The 11,523-nt window shown below is 37.5% G+C and overlaps 1 protein-coding gene across 1 annotated transcript in view; it reads right to left on the reverse strand.

The window, feature by feature from the left end:
- zeb2a (zinc finger E-box binding homeobox 2a) overlaps positions 1-11,028 on the reverse strand; it is a 62,876-nt gene extending 51,848 nt beyond the window's left edge. The window contains exon 1 of the mRNA XM_065251606.2: positions 10,902-11,028. The gene's annotated coding sequence lies outside the window, so the exon portion shown is untranslated. The remainder of the gene's footprint in view (positions 1-10,901) is intronic.
- Between the last annotated feature and the right edge of the window lie 495 nt (positions 11,029-11,523).

An 11,523-nucleotide genomic window follows, 5' to 3' on the forward strand; every position in this document is an offset into this window, starting at 1 on the left:
GGGAGGTCAGGGCTTGGTTACACCCGAAATTGAGTGAGTGATATGCAGGGGCATATGGTTGCTCTATCGTCTTACAAAATAAAGGAAGATTAGTGCTTTTGGACGAGAATTACACACGTATTGGAAAAGACTTTGTGTTAAGGGGCAATCAATTGTGAAACAACCTTCACAAGGTTTGTCTGAAGTTTCCACATACTAACATCAAGTGCAGTGCTAACTAAGACAGGTTCAGTGGCTGGTTGCATAAACATAGTCCTAGTCTGACCAACAGTAGCAATTAGTTAGGGCTAATCAGTATTACTATTTGGATTTAAATTAGAAAATTTTTTACGCAACATATTTAAAACAGTTATGCTCAGTCTTGAAAGAAAAAATACATGAGAAACTTTTAAGACAGGTTTTTAGATTTTGTTTGTATTTTTTATCCATTGACCTTAATATATGAATTTACAGTGCATGAAGTAATGACCTTCTGACCCTTTAAAAGACCCCTCAGGTTTGCACTAAACGGGAGGTGCACCTTTAGCCCCTGCGTGATTCACTTTCATTTTGATTACCGCTGTAATATGGTGTAACAGATCTTTTCCTGTCCATGTTCCTGTTTAGTGTCTTTCCTGTAAATGTCATGTGTCTTTCCATGAATAAATCAAACTTCATGACTGCACAATTGCAACATTTTTATGTATTGACACTTGCTTGTGTAGTTCAACCATTCCGTAAAAACTTGTTTTGTTTAATTCTTTTCAAAAAATTAATTTTTCATTTAACTGAGAATTAAATGTCAGTTTTAAGTGGATTGATAAAAGAGTCAGTTACTACATGATCAGAGAAACAGCTGCTTGGAAATACCTGTCATGAATACATTGTTTTGGATAAAAACATCTGCCGAATCCATAAACGTAAAATTGACTTCATAACTTTCTGTCATATTCCCACAACAATCAGGTCTCACATTAATAACAATTAAGCAACTGTAAATGCTATACTGTGTTCAGCATCATCAGAAAAACATTGTATATCTTTTAATGTGAGTTATGTTTTTTACTAGACTGCTTCGGATTCGGACCCCCCACATTCAACTGGATTTGGACCCCCCAGCACGCACATGAGTATGATATAGCGGGTTAAGCCTAATGATACATTTTACTTGCCTGTGCCCCACTATGACTGTCATAATTCCAGCCGTCCTCAGCCATCAATTTATCCAACCATCCCTTCATCCTTTGCCCCCCGCCTCCCCTAATACATCTTCAGATTAAGGTAGACCAAATGTCACCGCTGGAGATTATCGTACCTAGTAAGCTATTAACATTTATAGCCCAGGGAGGGATTAGTATACCTAGCTGGCTATTAGAATCAGACGTCCAGCGGGCGAGCCGGTGACTAATGTGAGTGTCACAAGCAAATGCAGGGCAGTCTGGGCTGAAACCCAAACTTCAACACCTGTCAGGAGTCAAGGGTGTTTTGCAGTGCCTCCACACACCTGTTGTGGGTCTATCAAACTGTGGGGCCCGCGTGATTTGTGCCAGGTGGTGACATTCAGATGCGCGCTTACACACACACACTCACATGCATGTGCACAGACACACGTGCACAATCACTGCCTGACAGGATGCCTGACATAAGCTGTATCGGTAAATCCCTGGTGCAACACACCTACGCTCCATTTTCTTGGCAGATGTTTTCAGTGGAACAACAGAACAGTTATTTTATTGCTAAAATTCTGTTGGGTACAAATATATTATGATGTCACTGCCCAATTTATGTGTAAACATTGTCTAAATGCAGAGGAACGACTGGATTATAATTTAATTTGTGGCACATTTCTGTTATTTGCTCATTTAACAGTGTATGACGTGCCAGACATACCAGATTAGGTGGGGATATGTTTTGGTGCCTCTATTAAAGTTATCCATGATGAAAGAAATGACACCAGCGATGACATGATTATCCACCCTAAAACGGGTGTTGGAAAAAAAAAGGGGGTGGGTCCCCTCGGATGTTTAAAGTAGTTTGGTAAAAAAAAATAGCCTACTTAGTATAGTGTAGCAAGTCTATAGCAAGTAGGCCTATTGTTTTTGTTTATGTCATATTGTTTAGAATTTTAGTTATTTGACCAATTTAATTAATTTTTCTGTTACATCAACGTTGACAGTAAACTTTTTTTTTTTTATTCTGCCCTGAGAACCAGGCAAGATGTCTTTGTATCCCGGTTTTGCTACAAGTGCACCTTAAAAGTTAAAAGAGGACAGCATATCATGATCGGTTTTTCGAGAAGAGATGCTAAGATGTTCGTTGTCGGGACATTCTTTTGTTAAAAAGATGTCGGTGAAAGAGTTTAAAAAAAGGTGATTTCATTTCTCGTAAGCCAACAGGTTTCCATCATTCATATTTCATTCATATCAGTGGCAGCTTGTGACTGCTCTTCTGAGGGGCGCAAATTCAAAATATGTGTTCGTAGTTGCATGTGTGTTGCTCGTGTTTTCAAAATATGTGTTTGTGCGTCATGTGAACCATGTGCATCACATGTTTCGTCAAAATAAGTGCCTGCTGCAGACGCGTCAAAACCGTTTATGATAAAAGAGACGCTCACGTTCACAAAATACACACAAGACACTCCGTTAACAGTAAACTCTGATTACGCATGAGATTATGCGAGTATCAGGCAATCGTGAGCATCTCTTTTATCATAAACACTTTAGACGCGTCTGCAGCAGGCACTTATTTTGACAAAACACTTGATGCACATAGGTTCAATCGACACGAGTGACGAGAAGTTGTGGCTTAAAAGTGATATTTTTTATTTTTGTTGCCAAAAATGACTAAAATCATTTTATAAAACCCTTATGCCTTTTTTGGGATTGTTTAGAGCCATTTGAAGCTGCATTGAATTTTTTTAAGGGGGCACAGTGTGCACAGTTCACAGAAATTTGTGCATACACAGACATCAAACGAAATATTATAGAGCTTTCAGTCTTTTCCATGGCACTTACATTTCTAACAATCTGAACACCCCTGCCTTCATGCAAAAACCTCCAAAATAAAAGTGTTGACTAACTTTTATATAAAATATTCAATCGGAATAATGACATATTGGCATCATATTTACATCTGAAACGGCATGTTTTCTTTATTTACGTTTTGTTTAATGACTTGTTTAATTGTGTCAATAATGCATTTTGCACAACAACTGCATTATCCTATGAAATTAATGTAATTTTAAATCCATAACGTATATAAACAACAAAAATGACATAAGCTACACTCTCAGAAATAAAGGTACAAAACTGTACCTTTTCTGTCACTGGGGCTGTACCCTTTCAAAAAGTACAGCTTTGCACCTAAGGATTTCATTTTAGTACCTCAGAAGTACATTCTGGGACCAAAGAGAGCTTATTAGTACCTGAAAAATATATATTAGTATCTCAAAGGTACATATTGGTACTAAATGTTTACATATCTGTACGTAATGTTCCATACAACAACCTTTTTAAAGGGTGCTGCCCCAATGACAGCTAGGGTACATATTTTTACTTTTTTCTAACAATGTAGATCCTTAAGGTACGGTAATCTACCCAAAATTGTATATTCTGTTTTGTATTCCTGTAAATGTATCAAACAGAAACTTGCAGCCCCAGTGACAGAAAAGGTACAGTACAGTTCTATACCTTCATTTCTGACAGTGTATAGCCACGTGATTGATTTTAATGTTCAACAATGATTTAAAAAAATAAGTTTAGATAAAACTATTAGAGGAACGGATTTTTGCATTAAATTTTACCTCATATGTGAGAATGTGTGATTCCGTGCCCCGGTCAACTTTGGTGAACTTTGGCGTTGTACCAAGAAGATTAATCTAGAAATCTACTAATATAACGAAGAGACTGTCACGTTTTAAACTATACATTTTCTACACAGAGGAGGTTAACTGCACATTACCGTACAGGGGTTTGGAAATGTTGTGAGCGTTTCTTACACGTTTTAATACCTCAGATAGCCAAATGCAGCAGCAATAGCAAAGCTTGTGAGCGCGCTCAGACACGGATGACTGCAGCGCCTGCCGCCAGAATAAAGTAATGTAACATGATCAAAACACTATAAAAACGGCAAAAATCTCTGAAAAGTGACAAGGATGCAGCACAGAATTGAAAATATTGTGCATATTAAACAGATTAAAAGACAAGTAACAGATTAATGGATGGTTCTTTGATTTTGAGTCTGAATGGGCATGACGCCTCTGATTGAACTGACAATTTTAAACTGCATTTAAACTGTAAACTGTTGGGGTCCAATAAAGTCGATTAAATTGAGAAAAATCTTGGAATGTTTTTTCTTAAAAAACTTAATGTCTTCTCGACTGAACAAAGAAGGGCATCAAAATTTCGGATGACATGGGGGTAAGTAAATAATCTCACATTTGATGGTATGAAATGTTTTGTTTGCATGCCTTTAAAAAAGGAAAAATGCTATAACAATCAGCTATGAATGTTCATTTCAATATTATTTCTGCATACAGTTTGCCAAGTATTTATATACTGTACAAGAAAACTCAAGTGCAACATCAAAAGGCTACAGACACATGTGCTTTGTTATTTTCAAGATGAGCAAAGATAAATTAAATGAAAATAAGATTCAAAGGTCATGATTACGTGGGAAATGCAATGAAACCTCTAACTGGAAAATGTGCAGTGGTGGGTAAAAAATTGAGCAAATTAATTAATTACAATGAATATATTACTTTTAATTGCATTGAAACGCCTGTGAGCTGAGATAAATCATTAATTTCTAAAAAAAAAAAAAAAAAAACGATTGAATTAGTAAAATATATAAACTTTGACATTTTAGCCTATTATAGAGTGGGGCAATATTCTTGCACAGCAGCTCTTGAACTCCCACCTATATGCTGAAATTAAAGTACATGCTAAATCCAGAAAAGGAAAAAAGGTTTCAATTTCATATTCTGCAATGTGACACCACATATCAAAACTCCTGTGTTCATTGCAAAAGTGAAAAAAGAAGTCCTTAAATCACACTCTAAGCATCTGCTGAAATGTTTCTTTAAATAAAAGTCACAGTAACTTGTTGACAACATCAAAGGAAACCAATATGAATAGGATGGAAAATTGCCATTCATTTCTCACTTATATATTAAAGCAATTTCTCTTTAGATGAACTTACTATACAATTTCAATATTTGGCATTTGGCTCTGGTGCATTCGCAAAACCTGTCCTCGTGTTGCTGCCAGTTGAAGGACAGACAGTTGAGAAAGGAAATATTCGAGTAATATCACTTCAAGTGACACAGAAGCCACAATGAGCACAGAATCGTAATCAATGGTGCCCAGAATGATGTGTCTAGCTCCTGTCAGGCAGTCAAAGAGACAGGCTGTCAGGTCAGGGCTAAATTTACTCTCAAGCTGGTCTCTGGTGTTTCCTCAGGCCTGTCATAGCTGCCCTCAGGTTTGCCGATAAAGAAAGCCGGATACTCAAGTGCCTTGACAAGTCTGACAAAGGATAGGAACTGTAGGTTGGAGCGTGTGTGTGTGTTTGTGGACACAACGCTGGTTCGGTGTCCCTGAGCTCAAGAGAAGAATGATACAGGAAATCTGCTCTCTCCAGATGTACTGAAAGCGCATGGAAAGCCATCCAAACATGCATTTATACGGGTAGCATGTTTCTAAGGTCAGCTGAGACCGGGACCACCTGTGATCGATACGAACACAGCACTTGATCATCTCAAGATTTGGCAGGATGTTGCCTCAATGACATGCAGACATAGCAACCAGGAGTGTAGTAACTATTAGCACACATTTCACACAGACACTTTCAGAAACACTTTTCAGTCCCCTAAACTTCTAAAGCAATGCTCATTCTACTTTAAAGGCTTGGTTTTCATTCACTTAATAGTATGTAGCCAGCCATTTAAAATCGCAGCGCTATGACCAAGATCGCAAGATCATCAAAGTACAGTAACACGCCCGCTGCACATGTCTGACCCAGGGGTAAGACAACAGAAGAAATTTAAATTGTGAGTGAGCTCCGGCCCCCAGGCTGAACCCTCTTAATCGACGGTCAGGAAACAGCAAAGCTAATCTTCAGGGGAAGCAGCGAGGTGAAGTCTGGTGGGCTGAAGAGGGAAGTGTGCAGGAAGTGACCAACCTCTGATTACTGTACACACGGCTGTCACGGCCATCATCACCTCCCCCCCAAACACTTAGTCTGTGTGCGTGTGTGTGGTCACCTTTCCCCAGTGGTACCCTCTCTGCGTGTGTATAAAAGAGAGTGTTTGAAGTATTTCGTATGCACATTTACTGTCAGCACCTCCTTTGGTTTTCTTGTATTTGAAAGTGTGTGTGCTGAATAAGAAGCATGAGGCTCATTATCAGTGACCTGCTTATGACGGAAATGTGTTTAGGCCATTACAGATGAAGAGTGCATTGCAATACGGCATGCAAAAAGTACATTTTTAGCATATAATATTGCGAAATGTTCCTATAGGTTATTTGTAAGAGCATTGCGTTAACGACGCAAAGGTCATGGGTTCAATCCACATGAGCAATGAATACACCCTACTGTAAGGCGCTTTGGAAGAAGGCGTCTGCCAAATGCATAAATGTTTAACTACATCCAATGTATGTCAGTATCTTTAATGTTTAAAGTTGTCATATTTATGTAAATATATCAAAGAGTTCTCTTCTGTCGCTGTAAATAGGATAACAGCACAACCGAAAAGATACAGGCTTGATCAAATGTCAGCTCTTTTGTCAAGTACACCAACTGCCACAACAAGAGGAGGATGCATGTTTGATCCCACCCGCTGTTGTCTGAACCACTACAGAGACAGAGTAAGTCAGACCAAATCTGACAATCTAGAGACGGCGAGATGGAGCGAGAGAGGCCGTAGAGAGGATTAAGTTTACCTGTGAGGGACCTGTCAGGTAGATTTAACAGCAGAGATGATAAGCGAGGGAGTGTGTAGGAGGACGAAAGCGGGAATGAATAAGCGTTTCACAGCGCTGTCGGGCAGACAGAAGAGCAAGACACTATTTCTATCACAACATCAGGTTAGCTCAGACGGAGCGGAGTTGGAGTTAAACAGGATGTCATGTTATCAGGGACTGCTGAAGGGAGTGAGTGAGAGCGAGAGGAAAGATAGAATGTAGTTATGCACTTGAAACTGACCAGAACTGCAGACGTTGGCTCAGAGAAGCATGGGAAGAGGTTAGGAGTGATAAGCTAATAATGTTCAGTTTACAGCATCGCTTGTAAAAGACCATTAACGGAGAGGAATTAAATAACATTCTCCACTATTATGAACGAACAGAAGCTTAAGCTATTATGCGTAAAGTTAGTATTGCCCTTTATGAAGTTATCATAAGCTGATGTATGTCCATGCTTATAAACAGTGGCATTTTTTTTCTGAATCTTTTTTTAACTTTACTGTGAAAAGTTAGTGTATTTGGTAAACATAGATAGCACAATTTTTTGGTTCAACAAATAAAATGTTCATTAAAATGAGGATGTCAATCACCCTAATAACATTGTTACCGGACATATGCACGCTCTTGCCGATATCAGTTTGTTTACGTTTATTTAGCTTTGATGTATGATCACCAGTGTTGGGGAAAGTTAATTTTAAAAGTAATACATTACAGTATTAAGTTACTCCCAAAAAAGTAACTAATTGTGTATACTTTTCATGGAAAGTAATGCTTACGTTACTTTTTAGTTACTTTTGCGTTACTTTTTCTTGGCTGAGGCTTGATCTCTTTCAGGCCTTGCAGGTGTTTTTATGACTGAAAAGTTCTGCATTCAGAAATTGCATATTTCATCACAAAAAAGTCGAGCTCTGGACTTTTTTTATAGATTTTTATATTGAATTAATTAAACTAAAAAAGTAACTTGCATTACTTTACTTGCAAAGTAACTTGCATTACTTTTTTGAAAAAGTAACTCAAATATTAATGTGTACATTTCTAAAGTAATGTGTTACTTTACTCCAGTGGTTCTCAACTCCAGTCCTTGGGCCCCCCTCCCAGAATGTTTTAGATGTATCCTGATATGAAACAGCTGATTCCACTCATTAGGCTCCTTTCAGAATGTTTGAAACTTTTCCTTAATTAACACACTTACAAGCTGATGATCTGAATCAGGTGTTTTATATATGGAGACATCTAAAATGTTCTGGGAGGGGGGGCCCGAGGACTGGAGTTGAGAACCACTGCTTTACTCGTTACTTCAGAAAAGTAATATTATTATGTAATGCAAGTTACTTGTAATGCGTAACCCCCAACACTGATGATCACACATATGATCTTACGCTAACTATGTTACAGTAATATATGTCAGCAAAACAACAAAACCCGCCAAATCAAAACAACAAACCATACCTGTATTTTGAAAACAAACTCATCAATTCTAATCAGAGATCTTTCAAAAACGTCCATTATGGCTTTCAGTGTGCACGTGTGCATGTTTAAAGATATATGGTTGGATGTTCATAAATTTACTTAAAGGGACACAAGACAGCATTTTTATGTTAATAAATCACCTTCATAAGTCGGTATATGGTTAAATGACTCATTACTGGACGAATGAAGACTCTCTCGCCCGCCCGTACCGTCTGTAGGAAGAATACCCCACTTGCAAGTTCGCTGTATCCGACCCGGTGTTCTTCAGTCTCGCAAAGTCTCAGATATCGCGAGAAGCAGGATCACTTTACGGCAAACAACACAGAGGCAGGCGAGCTAAACACGGCTAGCGATTGTTGCAAATGGCAGAGCCGGGGAAGAAGCATCGAAAACCCTTGACGGAAGGGAAACATAACTGGATTGGAAATAAACTGATAAACTTGGTTCCGAGGGGGTAGGGACAACAGTTCGTGTGTTTGAAAGCATTTACTTTCAGACACTAGGGGGAGCTCGTAGAGAAATATTACGCAGACCATATTCAAAAGCTGATTACAAAAGAACCACTGAAGGTAGGATGAAAAGTTTTTTTTTTTTTTTTTTTTTGAAAGCAGAGGGTCTGTTCTTTCATTTGCTATATAGTATGTTTATATATTTAAAGAAGAACATTTTCTGGAAGGCATTAAACTTTGGTAAAAAATCATGAAAAACGCTAGCGCTGGCTGGCAACTTTTTTTAAAAACGCTGGCGGTGAAAGAGTTAAAAGGGACATATCACAACACTTTTTAAAGATATAAAATAAATATTTGGTGTCCCCAGAGTACGTATGTGAAGTTTTAGCTCAAAATACCATATAGATAATTTATTATAACATATTAAAATTGCCACTTTGTAGATGTGAGCAAAAATTTGTGTTTTGGGTGTGTCCTTTAAAATGCAAATGAGCTGATCTCTGAAATAAAAATGGCAGTGCCCTGGTTGGTTAGTGCATATTAAGGGGTGGTATTATGCCCTTCTGACATCACAGGGGGAGCCAAATTTCAATGACTTATTTTTTCACATGAAAATGGTTTACGGTAAAAATGGAAAAATCAGATTTTTATGATGTCCCCTTTAACATTTCTTCAGAAAGAAGTGCTATTTGTGTTTCTTTCACATTAAATGATTCAGTCGATCGTGCCATGAGGTCACGTGACCCGCGTTACATTCAACATGACGTCAGGGGTGATCTCATGTTTTTATGATTGGCTAGAGAAACAAACAAAATAAAAAAATAAAATAAACATTCAAAGAATACTGATGCTAAATACTCATCACATACTTTACAACAAATATGTCTTTAGATTTTTACATTAAAATATATTTATGTAGGCCTACATAGATTTTCACATTTATATAGGCTACTTTTTTCCACAAATAATTCAGAATTATAAAATTAATAAACAAATTTTTTTTGTCCTTCTAAAATAATATCTTCAGTGGAGTTTTCTGGGGTATATTTTTAAGTGGCGGCAGATGACGTCTTTTTTCGAGGGCGCTCGATGCGAAGTTCGTCACAGCATGTATGTAGCCCGTCGGGTGTGGATTTCTTTATGCCCAGCTGCACTACTTCCTGAACTTCAGCCAGCTCCTTGTTTCCTGTCTTCCATTACTGGACAAACTGATTAATCCAGGTGTGCCTGACCTCAGTAGTCACAAACAAACTGATTAATCCAGGTGTGCCTGACCTCAGTAGTCACAAACAAACTGATTAATCCAGGTGTGCCTGACCTCAGTAGTCACAAACAAACTGATTAATCCAGGTGTGCCTGACCTCAATAGTCACAACAACAATAATCGGACAGACCTGGTTTAATAAGTTTGTCCAATAATGGAAGACAGGAAACAAAGAGCTGGCTGAAGTTCATGAAGTAGTGCAGCTGGGCATTAAGCCTATTATGCAAATACATTATTAATGAAATACCTAACTGTATTTTGATTCTCATGGCTCAAATTAATTCTGACTCGTCAAAGTCAAAGGTGTTTTATTTTAATAGTGAATACTGAGCCTATAACTTGAAGCATAAGGCAACAGTTGACCCAAAGATAAAACAAATTTAAAAGAAATACACTTACACTTACAAATACACTTTTTGCCTCATCAAAACTTCAGTCACTTGCAGTCTGTCATTTCTACTTAAGCCGACAAATACTTAACATTTAATAATTTAACAAATTTTGTAAATTGTGGTCTTTCAATTTAACCACAAATATGTAGCATTTGGACATTTGAATGGGAAAAAAATGGAGTGCTGTCGACTGAAGGATTATGGATTTCTTTCAGCTTTCAAAAGAAACAGCGTTCTTCAGAATTTAAGTAAGGGAAGTGTTTCACTGTCAAATATATAGCAATTTTTAACATTACAGCAAAGATGTTTGATCAGTGGATGTCTTTCTGAGCATGCACTTCAGCTTGTATTTGCGTCTTATGTGCCATTTTAGTTTAAAACAAACCTCAAGACTGGGATACTCTGGCAGGTCGTGTTAATGCTGTCAGCGCTGCTTTGGTTTATGTCCATTTTCCTGGAAGCTCCGCCTTCCCGTCCACACTTAAGCTAGCCCTTCAAATGTCTTCTGTCCTCCAGTGTGCTCTTCTGCATGTTTTTATGGAGCAGTAGTTTTCATTATTTGATACATTGGACATCAATGTAGAATTCCTAAAGATTACACTTAAAAAACATGGATGGTTCATAAAGTTCAGTCATTTCTTTAATTCATTTAGTAGCTATCAAAAAACATTCGCCAATATTTTTACCGCATTTTGCATTTCCACATATACCTAAATCAATATAACATTTCAAATTGTACAAATTTATTATAAACAAACATAAATATATAAAATTCATTTAAAGGGACACTCCACTTTTTTGAAAATAGGCTTTTTTCAGCTACCCTAGAGTTAAACAATTGAGTTTTACTGTTTTGGAATCCATTCAGCCAATCTTCTGGTCTGGTGGTACCACTTTTAGCATAGCTTAGCATAATCCATTGAATCTGATTAGACCATTAGCATCGCGCTCAAAAATGACCAAAGAGTTTCGATATTTTTACTATTTAAAACTTGACTCTTCTGTTG

Source organism: Paramisgurnus dabryanus, chromosome 15, assembly GCF_030506205.2.
Source record: "Paramisgurnus dabryanus chromosome 15, PD_genome_1.1, whole genome shotgun sequence".
Taxonomy (NCBI): Eukaryota; Metazoa; Chordata; class Actinopteri; order Cypriniformes; family Cobitidae; genus Paramisgurnus; species Paramisgurnus dabryanus.